The sequence below is a fragment of the Spermophilus citellus genome, assembly GCF_964194105.1.
Source record: "Spermophilus citellus genome assembly, chromosome: 7".
Taxonomy (NCBI): Eukaryota; Metazoa; Chordata; class Mammalia; order Rodentia; family Sciuridae; genus Spermophilus; species Spermophilus citellus.
The window spans coordinates 18,100,933-18,120,555 of record NC_138188.1 but is presented as its reverse complement, the minus strand read 5'-3'; positions in this window follow the sequence as shown (position 1 = coordinate 18,120,555).

Here is a 19,623-nt window from a genome sequence, read left to right as displayed (position 1 = left end):
GGTGAAAACATGTGTGCTGAGATTTCACGAAACTCGAAATTTTTTGGAAGCTTGGCAACCCCTCTCCATGAAAGTGATTTGTGCCAGTCTCTGCTTAGCGCTACATCAATAGGAAACAAACAATAGAGATAGAACTTGGAACTACTTTTGTGTCAAGTTTCAAAGAGCTAGCACAATCCATGTTTGATTTAGAGTTCAAACTACATGTATCCATATAGGAGAAAACAGAGTGAAACCTAAAAATTAAAACTGTTACTGCCAAAGATCAGTTTAACATAGAAGAACAAAATTTGGAGTGAAAAGTTGGATTGGGGTACTGATCATTACCTGAAAGTGTCATCAAGATTGGGTGAAAAAATGTGTGATGGGATTTCAGGAAACTCGTAGTTTTTTGGAAGCTTGGCAACACCTTTCCATGAAAGTGATTTGTGCCAGTCTCTGCTTAGGGCTGCATCAATAGGAAACAAAGCATAGAGATAGAACTTGGAACTACTTGACTGTGTCAAGTTTCAAAGAGCAAGCACAAACCGTGTTTGATTTAGAGTTCCAACTACATGAATCCATAAAGGAGAAAACAGAGTGAAACCTAAAAATTTAAACTGTAACTGCCAACGATCGGTATAACCTAGAAGAACGAAATTTGGTAGGCAAGTGGGATTGGGGTAATGATCATTACCTGAAAGTGTCATCAAGATTGGTTGAAAAAATGTGTGCTGAGATTTCACGAAACTTGTAGATTTTTGGAAGCTTGGCAACCCCTTTCCATGAAAGTGATTTGCGCCAGTCTCTGCTTAGGGCTACATCAATAGGAAACAAACCATAGAGATAGAAATTGGAACTACTTTATTGTGTCAAGTTGCAAAGAGCTAGCACAAACCGTGTTTGATTTAGAGTTCCAACTACATGTATCCATATAGGAGACAAAGAGTGAAACCTAAAAATAAAAACTGTTACTGCCAAAGATCGGTTTAACCTAGAAGAACGAAATTTGGTGAGAAAAGTGGGATTGGGGTTCTGAACATTACCTGAAAGTGTCATCAAGATTGGGTGAAAAAATGTGTGCTGAGATTTCACGAAACTCGTAGTTTTTTGGAAGCTTGGCAACCTCTTTCCATGGAAGTGATTTGCGCCAGTCTCTGCATAGGGCTACATCAATAGGAAACAAACCATAGAGATAGAACTTGGAACTACTTTATTGTGTCAAGTTGCAAAGAGCTAGCACAAACCGTGTTTGATTTAGAGTTCCAAATACATTAATCCATAAAGGAGAAAAGAGAGTGAAACCTAAAAATTTAATCTGTTATTGCCAACGATAGGTTTAACCTGGAAGAAAGAAATTTGGTGAGCCAAGTGGGATTGGGGTACTGATCATTACCTGAAAGTGTCATCAAGATTGGGTGAAAAAATGTGTGCTGAGATTTCAGGAAACTCGTAGTTTTTTGGAAGCTTGGCAACCCCTCTCCATGAAAGTGATTTGTGCCAGTCTCTGCTTAGGGCTACATCAATAGGAAACAAACAATAGAGATAGAACTTGGAACTACTTTTGTGTCAAGTTTCAAAGAGCTAGCACAATCCATGTTTGATTTAGAGTTCCAAGTACATGTATCGATATTGGAGAAAACAGAGTGAAACCTAAAAATTAAAACTGTTACTGCCAAAGATCGGTTTAACCTAGAAGAACAAAATTTGGTGAGAAAGGTTGGATTGGGGTACTGATCATTACCTGAAAGTGTCATGAAGATTGGGTGAAAAAATGTTTGCTGAGATTTCAGGAAACTCGTAGTTTTTAGGAAGCTTGGCAACCCAATTCCATGAAAGTGATTTGTGCCAGTCTCTGCTTAGGGCTACATCAATAGGAAACAAACCATAGAGATAGAACTTGGAACTACTTGATTGTGTCAAGTTGCAAAGAGCTAGCACAAACCGTGTTTGATTTAGAGTTCCAAGTATATGTATCCATATAGGAGAAAACAGAGTGAAACCTAAAAATTAAAACTGTTATTGCCAACGAACGGTTTAACCTAGAAGAACGAAATTTGGTGAGAAAAGTGGGATTGGGGTTCTGAACATTACCTGAAAGTGTCATCAAGATTGGGTGAAAAAATCTGTGCTGAGAATTCAGGAAACTCGTAGTTTTTAGGAAGCTTGGCAACCTCTTTCCATGGAAGTGATTTGCGCCAGTCTCTGCTTAGGGCTACATCAATAGGAAACAAAACATAGAGATAGAACTTGGAACTACTTTATTGTGTCAAGTTGCAAAGAACTAGCACAAACCGTGTTTGATTTAGAGTTCCAACTACATGTATCCATATAGCAGAAAAAGAGTGAAACCTAAAAATTAAAACTAGTACTGCCAATGAACGGTTTAACCTAGAAGAATGAAATTTGGTGAGCCAAGTGGGATTGGGGTACTGATCATTACCTGAAAGTGTCATGAAGATTGGGTGAAAAAATGTGTGCTGAGATTTCAGGAAACTCGTAGTTTTTTGGAAGCTTGGCAACCCCTTTCCATGAAAGTGATTTGCGCCAGTCTCTGCTTAGGGCTACATCAATAGGAAAGAAACCATAGAGATAGAACTTGGAACTACTTGACGGTGTCAAGTTTCAAAGAGCTAGCACAAACCGTGTTTGATTTAGAGTTCCAAGTACATGTATCCATATTGGAGAAAACAGTGTGAAACATAAAAATTTAAACTGTTACTGCCAACGATCGGTTTAACCTGGAAGAACGAAATTTGGTGAGCCAAGTGGGATTGGGGTACTGATCATTACCTGAAAGTGTCATCAAGATTGGGTGAAAAAATGTGTGCTGAGATTTCACGAAACTCGTAATTTTTTGGAAGCTTGGCAACCCCTCTCCATGAAAGTGATTTGTGCCAGTCTCTGCTTAGCGCTACATCAATAGGAAACAAACCATAGAGATAGAAGTTGGAACTACTTGATTGTGTCAAGTTTCAAAGAGCTTGCACAAACCGTGTTTGATTTAGATTTCCAAGTACATGTATCCATGTTGGAGAAAACAGAGTGAAACCTAAAAATTAAAACTGTTACTGCCAAAGATCGGTTTAACCTAGAAGAACAAAATTTGGTGAGAAAGTTTGGATTGGGGTACTGATCATTACCTGAAAGTGTCATGAAGATTGGGTGAAAAAATGTTTGCTGAGATTTCAGGAAACTCGTAGTTTTTTGGAAGCTTGGCAACCCCATTCCATGAAAGTGATTTGTGACAGTCTCTGCTTAGTGCTACATCAATAGGAAACAAACCATAGAGATAGAACTTGGAACTACTTGATTGTGTCAAGTTTCAAAGAGCTAGCACAAACCGTTTTTGAATAAGAGTTCCAAGTACATGTATCCATATTGGAGAAAGAGAGTGAAACCTAAAAATTAAAACTGTTACTGCCAAAGATCGGTTTAAACTAGAAGAACGAAATTTGGTGAGAAAAGTGGGATTGGGGTTCTGAACATTACCTGAAAGTGTCATCAAGATTGGGTGAAAAAATGTGTGCTGAGATTTCACGAAACTCGTAGTTTTTTGGAAGCTTGGCAACCTCTTTCCATGGAAGTGATTTGCGCCAGTCTCTTCTTAGGGCTACATCAATAGGAAACAAACCATAGAGATAGAACTTGGAACTACTTTATTGTGTCAAGTTGCAAAGAGCTAGCACAAACCGTGTTTGATTTAGAGTTCCAACTACATGTATCCATATAGGAGAAAACAGAGTGAAACCTAAAAATTAAAACTGTTACTGCCAACGAACGGTTTAACCTAGAAGAACGAAATTTGGTGAGCCAAGTGGGATTGGGGTACTGATCATTACCTGAAAGTGTCATCAAGACTGGGTGAAAATTTGTGTGCTGAGATTTCAGGAAACTCGTAGTTTTTTTGGAAGCTTGGCAACCCCTTTCCATGAAAGTGATTGTGCCAGTCGCTGCTTAGGGCTACAGCAATAGGATACAAACCATAGAGATAGAACTTGGAACTACTTGATTGTGTCAAGTTTCAAAGAGCTAGCACAAACTGTGTTTGATTTAGAGTTCCAACTACATGTATCCATATAGGAGAAAACAGAGTGAAACCTAAAAATTAAAACTGTTACTGCCAACCAACGGTTTAACCTAGAAGAACGAAATTTGGTGAGCCAAGTGGGATTGGGGTACTGATCATTACCTGAAAGTGTCATGAAGATTGGGTGAAAAAATGTGTGCTGAGATTTCACGAAACTCGTAGTTTTTTGGAAGCTTGGCAACCCCTTTCCATGAAAGTGATTTGTGCCAGTCTCTGCTTAGGGCTACATCAATAGGAAACAAACCATAGAGATAGAACTTGGAACTACTTTATTATGTCAAGATGCAAAGAGCTAGCACAAACTGTGTTTGATTTAGAGTTCCAACTACATGTATCCATATAGGAGAAAACAGAGTGAAACCTAAAAATTAAAACTGTTACTGCCAACCAACGGTTTAACCTAGAAGAACGAAATTTGGTGAGCCAAGTGGGATTGGGGAACCGATCATTACCTGAAAGTGTCATGAAGATTGGGTGAAAAAATGTGTGCTGAGATTTCAGGAAACTCGTAGTTTTTTGGAAGCTTGGCAACCTTTTTCCATGAAAGTGATTTGTGCCAGTCTCTGCTTAGGGCTACATCAATAGGAAACAAACCATAGAGATAGAAGTTGGAACTACTTGATTGTGTCAAGTTTCAAAGAGCTAGCACAAACCGTGTTTGATTTAGAGTTCCAAGTATATGTATCCATATTGGAGAAAACAGAGTGAAACCTAAAAATTAAAACTATTACTGCCAAAGATCGGTTTAACCTAGAAGAATGAAATTTGGTGAGAATGGTTGGATTGGGGTACTGATCATTACCTGAAAGTTTCATGAAGATTGGGTGAAAAAATGTTTGCTGAGATTTCAGGAAACTCGTAGTTTTTTGGAAGCTTGGCAACCCCATTCCATCAAAGTGATTTGTACCAGTCTCTGCTTAGGGCTACATCAATAGGAAACAAACCATAGAGTTAGAAATTGGAACTACTTGATTGTGTCAAGTTTCAAAGAGCTAGCACACACCGTGTTTGATTTAGAGTTCCAAGTACATGTATCCATATTGGAGAAAACAGAGTGAAACCTAAAAATTAAAACTGTTACTGCCAAAGATCGGTTTAACCTAGAAGAACGAAATTTGGTGAGAAAAGTGGGATTGGGGTTCTGAACATTACCTGAAAGTGTCATCAAGATTGGGTGAAAAAATGTGTGCTGAGATTTCACAAAACTCGTAGTTTTTTGGAAGCTTGGCAACCTCTTTCCATGGAAGTGATTTGCGCAAGTCTCTGCTTAGGGCTACATCAATAGGAAACAAACCATAGAGACAGAACTTGGAACTACTTTATTGTGTCAAGTTGCAAAGAGCTAGTACAAACCGTGTTTGATTTAGAGTTCCAATTACATGTATCCATATAGGAGAAAAAGAGTGAAACCTAAAAATTAAAACTCTTACTGCCAATGAACGGTTTAACCTAGAAGAATGAAATTTGGTGAGCCAAGTGGGATTGGGGTACTGATCATTACCTGAAAGTGTCATGAAGATTGGGTGAAAAAATGTGTGCTGAGATTTCAGGAAACTCGTAGTTTTTTGGAAGCTTGGCAACCCCATTCCATGAAAGTGATTTGTGACAGTCTCTGCTTAGTGCTACATCAATAGGAAACAAACCATAGAGATAGAACTTGGAACTACTTGATTGTGTCAAGTTTCAAAGAGCTAGCACAAACCGTGTTTGATTTAGAGTTCCAAGTACATGTATCCATATTGGAGAAAAGAGAGTGAAACCTAAAAATTAAAACTGTTACTGCCAAAGATCGGTTTAAACTAGAAGAACGAAATTTGGTGAGAAAAGTGGGATTGGGGTTCTGAACATTACCTGAAAGTGTCATCAAGATTGGGTGAAAAAATGTGTGCTGAGAATTCAGGAAACTTGTAGTTTTTTGGAAGCTTGGCAACCCCTTTCCATGGAAGTGATTTGCGCCAGTCTCTGCTTAGGGCTACATCAATAGGAAACAAACCATAGAGATAGAACTTGGAACTACTTTATTGTGTCAAGATGCAAAGAGCTAGCACAAACTGTGTTTGATTTAGAGTTCCAACTACATGTATCCATATAGGAGAAAACAGAGTGAAACCTAAAAATTAAAACTGTTACTGCCAACCAACGGTTTAACCTAGAAGAACGAAATTTGGTGAGCCAAGTGGGATTGGGGAACTGATCATTACCTGAAAGTGTCATGAAGATTGGGTGAAAAAATGTGTGCTGAGATTTCAGGAAACTCATAGTTTTTTGGAAGCTTGGCAACCTTTTTCCATGAAAGTGATTTGTGCCAGTCTCTGCTTAGGGCTACATCAATAGGAAACAAACCATAGAGATAGAAGTTTGAACTACTTGATTGTGTCAAGTTTCAAAGGGCTAGCACAAACCGTGTTTGATTTAGAGTTCCAAGTATATGTATCCATATTGGAGAAAACAAAGTGAAACCTAAAAATTAAAACTATTACTGCCAAAGATCGGTTTAACCTAGAAGAACGAAATTTGGTGAGAATGGTTGGATTGGGGTACTGATCATTACCTGAAAGTTTCATGAAGATTGGGTGAAAAAATGTGTGCTGAGATTTCAGGAAACTCGTAGTTTTTTGGAAGCTTGGCAACCCCTTTCCATGAAAGTGATTTGCGCCAGTATCTGCTTAGGGCTACATCAATAGGAAACCAACCATAGAGACAGAACTTGGAACTACTTTATTTTGTCAAGTTGCAAAGAGCTAGCACAAACCGTGTTTGATTTAGAGTTCCAACTACATGTATCCATATAGGAGACAACAGAGTGAAACCTAAAAATTAAAACTGTTACTGCCAACGAACGGTTTAACCTAGAAGAACGAAATTTGGTGAGCCAAGTGGGATTGGCGTACAGATCATTACCTGAAAGTGTCATCAAGATTGGGTGAAAAAATGTGTGCTGAGATTTCAGGAAACTCGTAGTTTTTTGGAAGCTGGGCAACCCCTTTCTATGAAAGTGATTTGCGCCAGTCTCTGCTTAGGGCTACATCAATAGGAAAAAAACCATAGAGATAGAACTTGGAACTACTTGATTGTGTCAAGTTTCAAAGAGCTAGCACAAACCGTGTTTGATTTAGAGTTCCAACTACATGTATCCATATTGGAGAAAACATAGTGAAACATAAAATTTTAAACTGTAACTGCCAAAGATCGGTATAACCTAGAAGAATGAAATTTGGTGAGCTAAGTGGGATTGGGGTAATGATCATTACCTGAAAGTGTCATCAAGATTGGGTGAAAAAATGTGTGCTGAGATTTCACGAAACTCGTAGTTTTTTGGAAGCTTGGCAACCCCTTTCTATGAAAGTGATTTGCGCCAGTATCTGCTTAGGGCTACATCAATAGGAAAAAAACCATAGAGATAGAACTTGGAACTACTTGATTGTGTCAAGTTTCAAAGAGCTAGCACAAACCGTGTTTGATTTAGAGTTCCAACTACATGTATGCATATTGGAGAAAACAGAGTGAAACCTAAAAATTAAAACTGTTACTGCCAACGAACGGTTTAACCTAGAAGAACCAAATTTGGTGAGAAAAGTGGGATTGGGGTTCTGAACATTACCTGAAAGTGTCATCAAGATTGGGTGAAAAAATGTGTGCTGAGATTTCACGAAACTCGTAGTTTTTTGGAAGCTTGGCAACCTCTTTCCATGGAAGAGATTTGTGCCAGTCTCTGCTTAGGGCTACATCAATAGGAAACAAACCATAGAGATAGAACTTGGAACTACTTTATTGTGTCAAGTTGCAAAGAGCTAGCACAAACCGTGTTTGATTTAGAGTTCCAATTACATGTATCCATATAGGAGAAAAAGAGTGAAACCTAAAAATTAAAACTCTTACTGCCAATGAACGGTTTAACCTAGAAGAATGAAATTTGTTGAGCCAAGTGGGATTGGGGTACTGATCATTACCTGAAAGTGTCATGAAGATTGGGTGAAAAAATGTGTGCTGAGATTTCAGGAAACTCGTAGTTTTTTGGAAGCTTGGCAACCCCTTTCCATGAAAGTGATTTGTGCCGGTCTCTGCTTAGGGCTACATCAATAGGAAACAAACCATAGAGATAGAACTTGGAACTACTTTATTGTGTCAAGATGCAAAGAGCTAGCACAGACTGTGTTTGATTTAGAGTTCCAACTACATGTATCCATATAGGAGACAACAGAGTATAACCTAAAAATTAAAACTGTGACTGCCAACGAGCGGTTTAACCTAGAAGAACGAAATTTGGTGAAAAAAGTGGGATTGGGGTACTGATCATTACCTGAAAGTGTCATCAATATTGGGTGAAATAATGTGTGCTGAGATTTCAGGAAATTCGTTGTTTTTTGGAAGCTTGGCAACCCCTTTCCATGAAAGTGATTTGCGCCAGTCTCTGCTTAGGGCTACATCAATAGGAAACAAACCATAGAGATAGAATTTGGAACTAATGTATTGTGTCAAGTTTCAAAGAGCTAGCACAAACCGTGTTTGATTTAGAGTTCCAAATACATGAATCCATAAAGGAGAAAACAGAGTGAAACCTAAAATATAAACTGTTACTGCCAATGAACGGTTTAACCTAGAAGAACGAAATTTTGTGAGTCAAGTGGGATTGGTGTACTGATCATTACCTGAAAGTGTCATCAAGATTGGGTGAAAAATGTGTGCTGAAATTTCAGGAAACTCGTAGTTTTTTGGAAGCTTGGCAACCCCTTTCCATGAAAGTGATTTGCGCCAGTCTCTGCTTAGGGCTACATCAATAGGAAACAAACCGTAGAGATAGAACTTGGAACTACTTGATTGTGTCAAATTTCAAAGAGCTAGCACAAACTGTGTTTGATTTAGAGTTCCAACTACATGTATCCATATAGGAGAAAACAGAGTGAAAACTAAAAATTAAAACTGTTACTGCCAACGAACGGTTTAACCTAGAAGAACAAAATTTGGTGAGCCAAGTGGGATTGGGGTACTGATCATTACCTGAAAGTGTCATCAAGATTGGGTGAAAAAATGTGTGCTGAAATTTCAGGAAACTCGTAGTTTTTTGGAAGCTTGGCAACCCCTTTCCATGAAAGTGATTTGCGCCAGTCTCTGCTTATGGCTACATCAATAGGAAACAAACCATAGAGATAGAACTTGGAACTACTTGATTTTGTCAAGTTTCAAAGAGCTTGCACAAACCGTGTTTGATTTAGATTTCCAAGTACATGTATCCATGTTGGAGAAAACAGAGTGAAACCTAAAAATTAAAACTGTTACTGCCAAAGATCGGTTTAACCTAGAAGAACAAAATTTGGTGAGAAAGGTTGGATTGGGGTACTGATCATTACCTGAAAGTGTCATGAAGATTGGGTGAAAAAATTTTTGCTGAGATTTCAGGAAACTCGTAGTTTTTTGGAAGCTTGGCAACCCCATTCCATGAAAGTGATTTGTGCCAGTCTCTGCTTAGTGCTACATCAATAGGAAACAAACCATAGAGATAGATCTTGGAACTACTTGATTGTGTCAAGTTTCAAAGAGCTAGCACAAACCGTGTTTGATTTAGAGTTCCAAGTACATGTATCCATATTGGAGAGAAGAGAGTGAAACCTAAAAATTAAAACTGTTACTGCCAAAGATCGGTTTAATCTAGAAGAACGAAATTTGGTGAGAAAAGTGGGATTGGGGTTCTGAACATTACCTGAAAGTGTCATCAAGATTGGGTGAAAAAATGTGTGCTGAGAATTCAGGAAACTTGTAGTTTTTTGGAAGCTTGGCAACCCCTTTCCATGGAAGTGATTTGCGCCAGTCTCTGCTTAGGGCTACATCAATAGGAAACAAACCATAGAGATAGAACTTGGAACTACTTGACTGTGTCAATTTTCACAGAGCTAGCACAAACCGTGTTTGATATAGAGTTCCAACTACATGTATCTATATACGAGAAAACAGAGTGAAACCTAAAAATTAAAACTGTTACTGCCAACGAACGCTTTAACCTAGAAGAACGAAATTTGGTGAGCCAAGTGGGATTAAGGTACTGATCATTACCTGAAAGTGTCATCAATATTGGGTGAAAAAATGTGTGCTGAGATTTCAGGAAACTCGTAGTTTTTTGGAAGCTTGGCAACCCCTTTCCATGAAAGTGATTTGCGCCAGTCTCTGCTTAGGGCTACATCAATAGGAAACAAACCATAGAGATAGAACTTGGAACTACTTTATTGTGTCAAGTTGCAAAGAGCTAGCACAAACCGTGTTTGATTTAGAGTTCCAACTACATGTATCCATATAGGAGACAACAGAGTGAAACCTAAAAATTAAAACTGTTACTGCGAACGAACGGTTTAACCTAGAAGAACGAAATTTGGTGAGCCAAGTGGGATTGGGGTACAGATCATTACCTGAAAGTGTCATCAAGATTGGGTGAAAAAATGTGTGCTGAGATTTCAGGAAACTCGTAGTTTTTTGGAAGCTTGGCAACCACTTTCCTTTAAAGTGATTTGCGCCAGTCTCTGCTTAGGGCTACATCAATAGGAAACAAACCGTAGAGATAGAACTTGGAACTACTTGATTGTGTCAAGTTTCAAAGAGCTAGCACAAACTGTGTTTGATTTAGAGTTCCAACTACATGTATCCATATAGGAGAAAACAGAGTGAAAACTAAAAATTAAAACTGTTACTGCCAACGAACGGTTTAACCTAGAAGAACAAAATTTGGTGAGCCAAGTGGGATTGGGGTACTGATCATTACCTGAAAGTGTCATCAAGATTGGGTGAAAAAATGTGTGCTGAAATTTCAGGAAACTCGTAGTTTTTTGGAAGCTTGGCAACCCCTTTCCATGAAAGTGATTTGCGCCAGTCTCTGCTTATGGCTACATCAATAGGAAACAAACCATAGAGATAGAACTTGGAACTACTTGATTTTGTCAAGTTTCAAAGAGCTTGCACAAACCGTGTTTGATTTAGATTTCCAAGTACATGTATCCATGTTGGAGAAAACAGAGTGAAACCTAAAAATTAAAACTGTTACTGCCAAAGATCGGTTTAACCTAGAAGAACAAAATTTGGTGAGAAAGGTTGGATTGGGGTACTGATCATTACCTGAAAGTGTCATGAAGATTGGGTGAAAAAATTTTTGCTGAGATTTCAGGAAACTCGTAGTTTTTTGGAAGCTTGGCAACCCCATTCCATGAAAGTGATTTGTGCCAGTCTCTGCTTAGTGCTACATCAATAGGAAACAAACCATAGAGATAGATCTTGGAACTACTTGATTGTGTCAAGTTTCAAAGAGCTAGCACAAACCGTGTTTGATTTAGAGTTCCAAGTACATGTATCCATATTGGAGAGAAGAGAGTGAAACCTAAAAATTAAAACTGTTACTGCCAAAGATCGGTTTAATCTAGAAGAACGAAATTTGGTGAGAAAAGTGGGATTGGGGTTCTGAACATTACCTGAAAGTGTCATCAAGATTGGGTGAAAAAATGTGTGCTGAGAATTCAGGAAACTTGTAGTTTTTTGGAAGCTTGGCAACCCCTTTCCATGGAAGTGATTTGCGCCAGTCTCTGCTTAGGGCTACATCAATAGGAAACAAACAATAGAGATAGAACTTGGAACTACTTGACTGTGTCAATTTTCACAGAGCTAGCACAAACCGTGTTTGATATAGAGTTCCAACTACATGTATCTATATACGAGAAAACAGAGTGAAACCTAAAAATTAAAACTGTTACTGCCAACGAACGCTTTAACCTAGAAGAACGAAATTTGGTGAGCCAAGTGGGATTAAGGTACTGATCATTACCTGAAAGTGTCATCAATATTGGGTGAAAAAATGTGTGCTGAGATTTCAGGAAACTCGTAGTTTTTTGGAAGCTTGGCAACCCCTTTCCATGAAAGTGATTTGCGCCAGTCTCTGCTTAGGGCTACATCAATAGGAAACAAACCATAGAGATAGAACTTGGAACTACTTTATTGTGTCAAGTTGCAAAGAGCTAGCACAAACCGTGTTTGATTTAGAGTTCCAACTACATGTATCCATATAGGAGACAACAGAGTGAAACCTAAAAATTAAAACTGTTACTGCGAACGAACGGTTTAACCTAGAAGAACGAAATTTGGTGAGCCAAGTGGGATTGGGGTACAGATCATTACCTGAAAGTGTCATCAAGATTGGGTGAAAAAATGTGTGCTGAGATTTCAGGAAACTCGTAGTTTTTTGGAAGCTTGGCAACCACTTTCCTTTAAAGTGATTTGCGCCAGTCTCTGCTTAGGGCTACATCAATAGGAAACAAACCATAGAGATAGAACTTGGAACTACTTGATTGTGTCAAGTTTCAAAGAGCTAGCACAAACCGTGTTTGATTTAGAGTTCCAACTACATGTATCCATATAGGAGAAAACAGAGTGAAACCTAAAAATTAAAACTGTTACTGCCAATGAACGGTTTAACCTAGAAGAATGAAATTTGGTGAGCCACGTGGGATTGGGGTACTGATCATTACCTGAAAGTTTCATCAAGATTGGGTGAAAAAATGTGTGCTGAGATTTCAGGAAACTCATAGTTTTTTGGAAGCTTGGCAACCCCTTTCCATGAAAGTGCTTTGCGCCAGTCTCTGCTTAGGGCTACAGCAATAGGAAAAAAACCATAGAGATAGAACTTGGAACTACTTGATTGTGTCAAGTTTCAAAGAGCTAGCACAAACCGTGTTTGATTTAGAGTTCCAACTACATGTATCCATATAGCAGAAAACAGAGTGAAACCTAAAAATTAAAACTGTTACTGCCAAAGAACGGTTTAATCTAGAAGAACGAAATTTGGTGAGCCAAGTGGGATTGGGGTATTGATCATTACCTGAAAGTGTCATCAAGATTGGGTGAAAAAATGTGTGCTGAGATTTCAGGAAACTCGTAGTTTTTTGGAAGCTTGGCAACCCTTTCCATGAAAGTGATTTGCTCCAATCTCTGCTTAGGGCTACATCAATAGGAAACAAACCATAGAGAGAGAACTTGGAATTACTTGGTTGTGTCAAGTTTCAAAGAGCTAGCACAAACCGTGTTTGATTTAGAGTTCCAACTACATGTATCCATATAGGAGAAAACAGAGTGAAACCTAAAAATTAAAACTGTTACTGCCAATGAACAATTTAACCTAGAAGAACGAAATTTGGTGAGAATGGTTGGATTGGGGTACTGATCATTACCTGAAAGTTTCATGAAGATTGGGTGAAACAATGTTTCCTGAGATTTCAGGAAACTCGTAGTTTTTTGGAAGCTTGGCAACCCCTTTCCATGAAAGTGCTTTGCGCCAGTCTCTGATTAGGGCTACATCAATAGGAAAAAAACCATAGAGATAGAAATTGGAACTACTTGATTGTGTCAAGTTTCAAAGAGCTAGCACAAACCGTGTTTGATTTAGAGTTCCAAGTACATGTATCCATATTGGAGAAAACAGAGTGAAACCTAAAAATTAAAACTGTTACTGCCAAAGATCAGTTTAACCTAGAAGAACGAAATTTGGTGAGAAAAGTGGGATTGGGGTTCTGAACATTACCTGAAAGTGTCATCAAGATTGGGTGAAAAAATGTGTGCTGAGATTTCACGAAACTCGTAGTTTTTTGGAAGCTTGGCAACCTCTTTCCATGGAAGAGATTTGTGCCAGTCTCTGCTTAGGGCTACATCAATAGGAAACAAACCATAGAGAGAGAACTTGGAATTACTTGGTTGTGTCAAGTTGCAAAGAGCTAGCACAAACCGTGTTTGATTTAGAGTTCCAACTACATGTATCCATATAGGAGAAAACAGAGTGAAACCTAAAAATTAAAACTGTTACTGCCAATGAACGGTTTAACCTAGAAGAACGAAATTGGTGAGCCAAGTGGGATTGGGGTACTGATCATTACCTGAAAGTGTCATGAAGATTGGGTGAAAAAATGTGTGCTGAGATTTCAGGAAACTCGTAGTTTTTTGGAATCCTGGGAACCCCTTTCCTTGAAAGTGATTTGTGCCAGTATCTGCTTAGGGATACATCAATAGGAAACAAACCATAGTGATAGAACTTGGAACTACTTGATTGTGTCAAGTTTCAAAGAGCTAGCACAAACTGTGTTTGATTTAGAGTTCCAACTCCATGTATTCATATAGGAGAAAACAGAGTGAAACCTAAAAATTAAAACTGTTACTGCCAACGAACGGTTTAACAAATGAAGAACGAAATTTGGTGAGCCAAGTGGGATTGGGGTACTGATCATTACCTGAAATTGTCATCAAAATTGGGTGAAAAAATGTGTGCTCAGATTTCACGAAACTCTTATTTTTTTGGAAGCTTGGCAACCCCTTTCCATGAAAGTGATTTGCGCCAGTCTCTGCTTAGGGATACATCAATAGGAAACAAACCATAGAGATAGAACTTGGAACTAATGTATTGTGTCAAGTTTCAAAGAGCTAGCACAAACTGTGTTTGATTTAGAGTTCCAACTCCATGTATCCATATAGGAGAAAACAGAGTGAAACCTAAAAATTAAAGCTGTTACTGCCAACGAACGGTTTAACCAATGGAGAACGAAATTTGGTGATCCAAGTGGGATTGGGGTACTGATCATTACCTGAAAGTGTCATGAAGATTGGGTGAAAAAATGTGTGCTCACATTTCACGAAACTCGTAGTTTTTTGGAAGCTTGGCAACCCCTTTCCATGAAAGTGATTTGCTCCAGTCTCTGCTTAGGGATACATCAGTAGGAAACAAACCATAGAGATAGAACTTGGAAGTACTTGACTGTGTCAAGTTTCAAAGAGCTAGCACAAACCGTGTTTGATTTAGAGTTCCAACTACATGTATCCATATAGGAGAAAACAGAGTGAAACCTAAAAATTAAAACTGTTACTGCCAACGAACGGTTTAACCTAGAAGAACGAAATTTGGTGAGCCAAGTGGGATTGGGGTACTGATCATTACCTGAAAGTGTCATGAAGATTGGGTGAAAAAATGTGTGCTGAGATTTCAGGAAACTCATAGTTTTTTGGAAGCTTGGCAACCCCTTTCCATGAAAGTGCTTTGCTCCAGTCTCTGCTTAGGGCTACAGCAATAGGAAAAAAACCATAGAGATAGAACTTGGAACTACTTGATTGTGTCAAGTTTCAAAGAGCTAGCACAAACCGTGTTTGATTTAGAGTTCCAACTACATGTATCCATATAGCAGAAAACAGAGTGAAACCTAAAAATTAAAACTGTTACTGCCAAAGAACGGTTTAATCTAGAAGAACGAAATTTGGTGAGCCAAGTGGGTTTGGGGTATTGATCATTACCTGAAAGTGTCATCAAGATTGGGTGAAAAAATGTGTGCTGAGATTTCAGGAAACTCGTAGTTTTTTGGAAGCTTGGCAACCCTTTCCATGAAAGTGATTTGCTCCAATCTCTGCTTAGGGCTACATCAATAGGAAACAAACCATAGAGAGAGAACTTGGAATTACTTGGTTGTGTCAAGTTTCAAAGAGCTAGCACAAACCGTGTTTGATTTAGAGTTCCAACTACATGTATCCATATAGGAGAAAACAGAGTGAAACCTAAAAATTAAAACTGTTACTGCCAATGAACAATTTAACCTAGAAGAACGAAATTTGGTGAGAATGGTTGGATTGGGGTACTGATCATTACCTGAAAGTTTCATGAAGATTGGGTGAAAAAATGTTTGCTGAGATTTCAGGAAACTCGTAGTTTTTTGGAAGCTTGGCAACCCCTTTCCATGAAAGTGCTTTGCGCCAGTCTCTGATTAGGGCTACATCAATAGGAAAAAAACCATAGAGATAGAAATTGGAACTACTTGATTGTGTCAAGTTTCAAAGAGCTAGCACAAACCGTGTTTGATTTAGAGTTCCAAGTACATGTATCCATATTGGAGAAAACAGAGTGAAACCTAAAAATTAAAACTGTTACTGCCAAAGATCGGTTTAACCTAGAAGAACGAAATTTGGTGAGAAAAGTGGGATTGGGGTTCTGAACATTACCTGAAAGTGTCATCAAGATTGGGTGAAAAAATGTGTGCTGAGATTTCACGAAACTCGTAGTTTTTTGGAAGCTTGGCAACCTCTTTCCATGGAAGAGATTTGTGCCAGTCTCTGCTTAGGGCTACATCAATAGGAAACAAACCATAGAGAGAGAACTTGGAATTACTTGGTTGTGTCAAGTTGCAAAGAGCTAGCACAAACCGTGTTTGATTTAGAGTTCCAAGTACATGTATCCATATTGGAGAAAACAGAGTGAAACCTAAAAATTAAAACTGTTACTGCCAAAGATCGGTTTAACCTAGAAGAACGAAATTTGGTGAGAAAAGTGGGATTGGGGTTCTGAACATTACCTGAAAGTGTCATCAAGATTGGGTGAAAAAATGTGTGCTGAGATTTCACGAAACTCGTAGTTTTTTGGAAGCTTGGCAACCTCTTTCCATGGAAGAGATTTGTGCCAGTCTCTGCTTAGGGCTACATCAATAGGAAACAAACCATAGAGAGAGAACTTGGAATTACTTGGTTGTGTCAAGTTGCAAAGAGCTAGCACAAACCGTGTTTGATTTAGAGTTCCAACTACATGTATCCATATAGGAGAAAACAGAGTGAAACCTAAAAATTAAAACTGTTACTGCCAATAAACGGTTTAACCTAGAAGAACGAAATTGGTGAGCCAAGTGGGATTGGGGTACTGATCATTACCTGAAAGTGTCATGAAGATTGGGTGAAAAAATGTGTGCTGAGATTTCAGGAAACTCGTAGTTTTTTGGAATCCTGGGAACCCCTTTCCTTGAAAGTGATTTGTGCCAGTCTCTGCTTAGGGATACATCAATAGGAAACAAACCGAAGTGATAGAACTTGGAACTACTTGATTGTGTCAAGTTTCAAAGAGCTAGCACAAACTGTGTTTGATTTAGAGTTCCAACTCCATGTATTCATATAGGAGAAAACAGAGTGAAACCTAAAAATTAAAACTGTTACTGCCAACGAACGGTTTAACAAATGAAGAACGAAATTTGGTGAGCCAAGTGGGATTGGGGTACTGATCATTACCTGAAATTGTCATCAAAATTGGGTGAAAAAATGTGTGCTCAGATTTCACGAAACTCGTATTTTTTTGGAAGCTTGGCAACCCCTTTCCATGAAAGTGATTTGCGCCAGTCTCTGCTTAGGGATACATCAATAGGAAACAAACCATAGAGATAGAACTTGGAACTAATGTATTGTGTCAAGTTTCAAAGAGCTAGCACAAACTGTGTTTGATTTAGAGTTCCAACTCCATGTATCCATATAGGAGAAAACAGAGTGAAACCTAAAAATTAAAGCTGTTACTGCCAACGAACGGTTTAACCAATGGAGAACGAAATTTGGTGATCCAAGTGGGATTGGGGTACTGATCATTACCTGAAAGTGTCATGAAGATTGGGTGAAAAAATGTGTGCTCACATTTCACGAAACTCGTAGTTTTTTGGAAGCTTGGCAACCCCTTTCCATGAAAGTGATTTGCTCCAGTCTCTGCTTAGGGATACATCAGTAGGAAACAAACCATAGAGATAGAACTTGGAAGTACTTGACTGTGTCAAGTTTCAAAGAGCTAGCACAAACCGTGTTTGATTTAGAGTTCCAACTACATGTATCCATATAGGAGAAAACAGAGTGAAACCTAAAAATTAAAACTGTTACTGCCAACGAACGGTTTAACCTAGAAGAACGAAATTTGGTGAGCCAAGTGGGATTGGGGTACTGATCATTACCTGAAAGTGTCATGAAGATTGGGTGAAAAAATGTGTGCTCAGATTTCATGAAACTCGTAGTTTTTTGGAAGCTTGGCAACCCCTTTCCATGAAAGTGATTTGCGCCAGTCTCTGCTTAGGGCTACATCTATAGGAAACCAACCATAGAGATAGAATTTGCAACTACTTTATTGTGCCAAGTTTCAAAGAGCTAGCACAAACCGTGTTTGATTTAGGGTTCCAAATCCATGTATCTATATAGGAGAAAACAGAGTGAAACCTAAAATATAAACTGTTACTGCCAATGAACGGTTTAACCTAGAAGAACGAAATTTGGTGAGTCAAGTGGGATTGGTGTACTGATCATTACCTGAAAGTGTCATCAAGTTTGGGTGAAAAAATGTGTGCTGAAATTTCAGGAAACTCGTAGTTTTTTGGAAGCTTGGCAACCCCTTTCCATGAAAGTGATTTGCGCCAGTCTCTGCTTAGGGCTACATCAATAGGAAACAAACCGTAGTGATAGAACTTGGAACTACTTGATCGTGTCAAGTTTCAAAGAGCTAGCACAAACTGTGTTTGATTTAGAGTTCCAACTCCATGTATCCATATAGGAGAAAACAGAGTGAAACATAAAAATTAAAGCTGTTACTGCCAACGAACGGTTTAACCAATGAAGAACGAAATTTCGTGAGCCAAGTGGGATTGGGGTACTGATCATTACCTGAAAGTGTCATGAAGATTGGGTGAAAAAATGTGTGCTCAGATTTCACGAAACTCGTAGTTTTTTGGAAGCTTGGCAACCCCTTTCCATGAAAGTGATTTGCGCCAGTCTCTGCTTATTGCTACATCAGTAGGAAACAAACCATAGAGATAGAACTTGGAACTAATGTATTGTGTCAAGTTTCAAAGACCCAGAACAAACCGTGTTTGATTTAGAGTTCCAACTACATGTATCCATATGGGAGAAAACAGAGTGAAACCTAAAAATTAAAACTGTTACTGCCAATGAACGGTTTAACCTAGAAGAATGAAATTTGGTGAGCCAAGTGGGATTGCGGTACTGATCATTTTCTGAAAGTGTCATGAAGTTTGGGTGAAAAAATGTGTGCTCAGATGTCACGAAACTCGTAGTTTTTTGGAAGCTTGGCAACCCCTTTCCATTAAAGTGATTTGTGCCAGTCTCTGCTTAGGGCTATATCAATAGGAAACAAACCATAGAGATAGAACTTGGAGCTACTTTATTTGGCCAAGTTTTAAAGAGCTAGCACAAACCGTGTTTGATTTAGAGTTCCAACTCCATGTATCCATATAGGAGAAAACAGAGTGAAACCTAAAAATTAAAACTGTTACTGCCAACGAACGGTTTAACCTAGAAGAACGAAATTTCGTGAGCCAAGTGGGATTGGGGTACTGATCATTACCTGAAAGTGTCATCAAAATTGGGTGAAAAAATGTGTGCTCAGATTTCAAGAAACTCGTAGTTTTTTGGAAGCTTGGCAACCCCTTTCCATGAAAGTGATTTACGCCAGTGTCTGCTTAGGGCTACATCAATAGGAAAAAAACCATAGAGATAGAACTTGGAACTACTTGATTGTGTCAAGTTTCAAAGAGTTAGGACAAACCGTGTTTGATTTAGTGTTCCAAATACATGTATCCATATAGGAGAAAACAGAGTGAAACCTAAAAATAAAAACTCTTACTGCCAACGAGCGGTTTAACCTAGAAGAACGAAATTTGGTGAGCCAAGTGGGATTGGGGTACTGATCATTACCTGAAAGTGTCATGAAGATTGGGTGAAAAAATGTGTGCTCAGATTTCACGAAACTC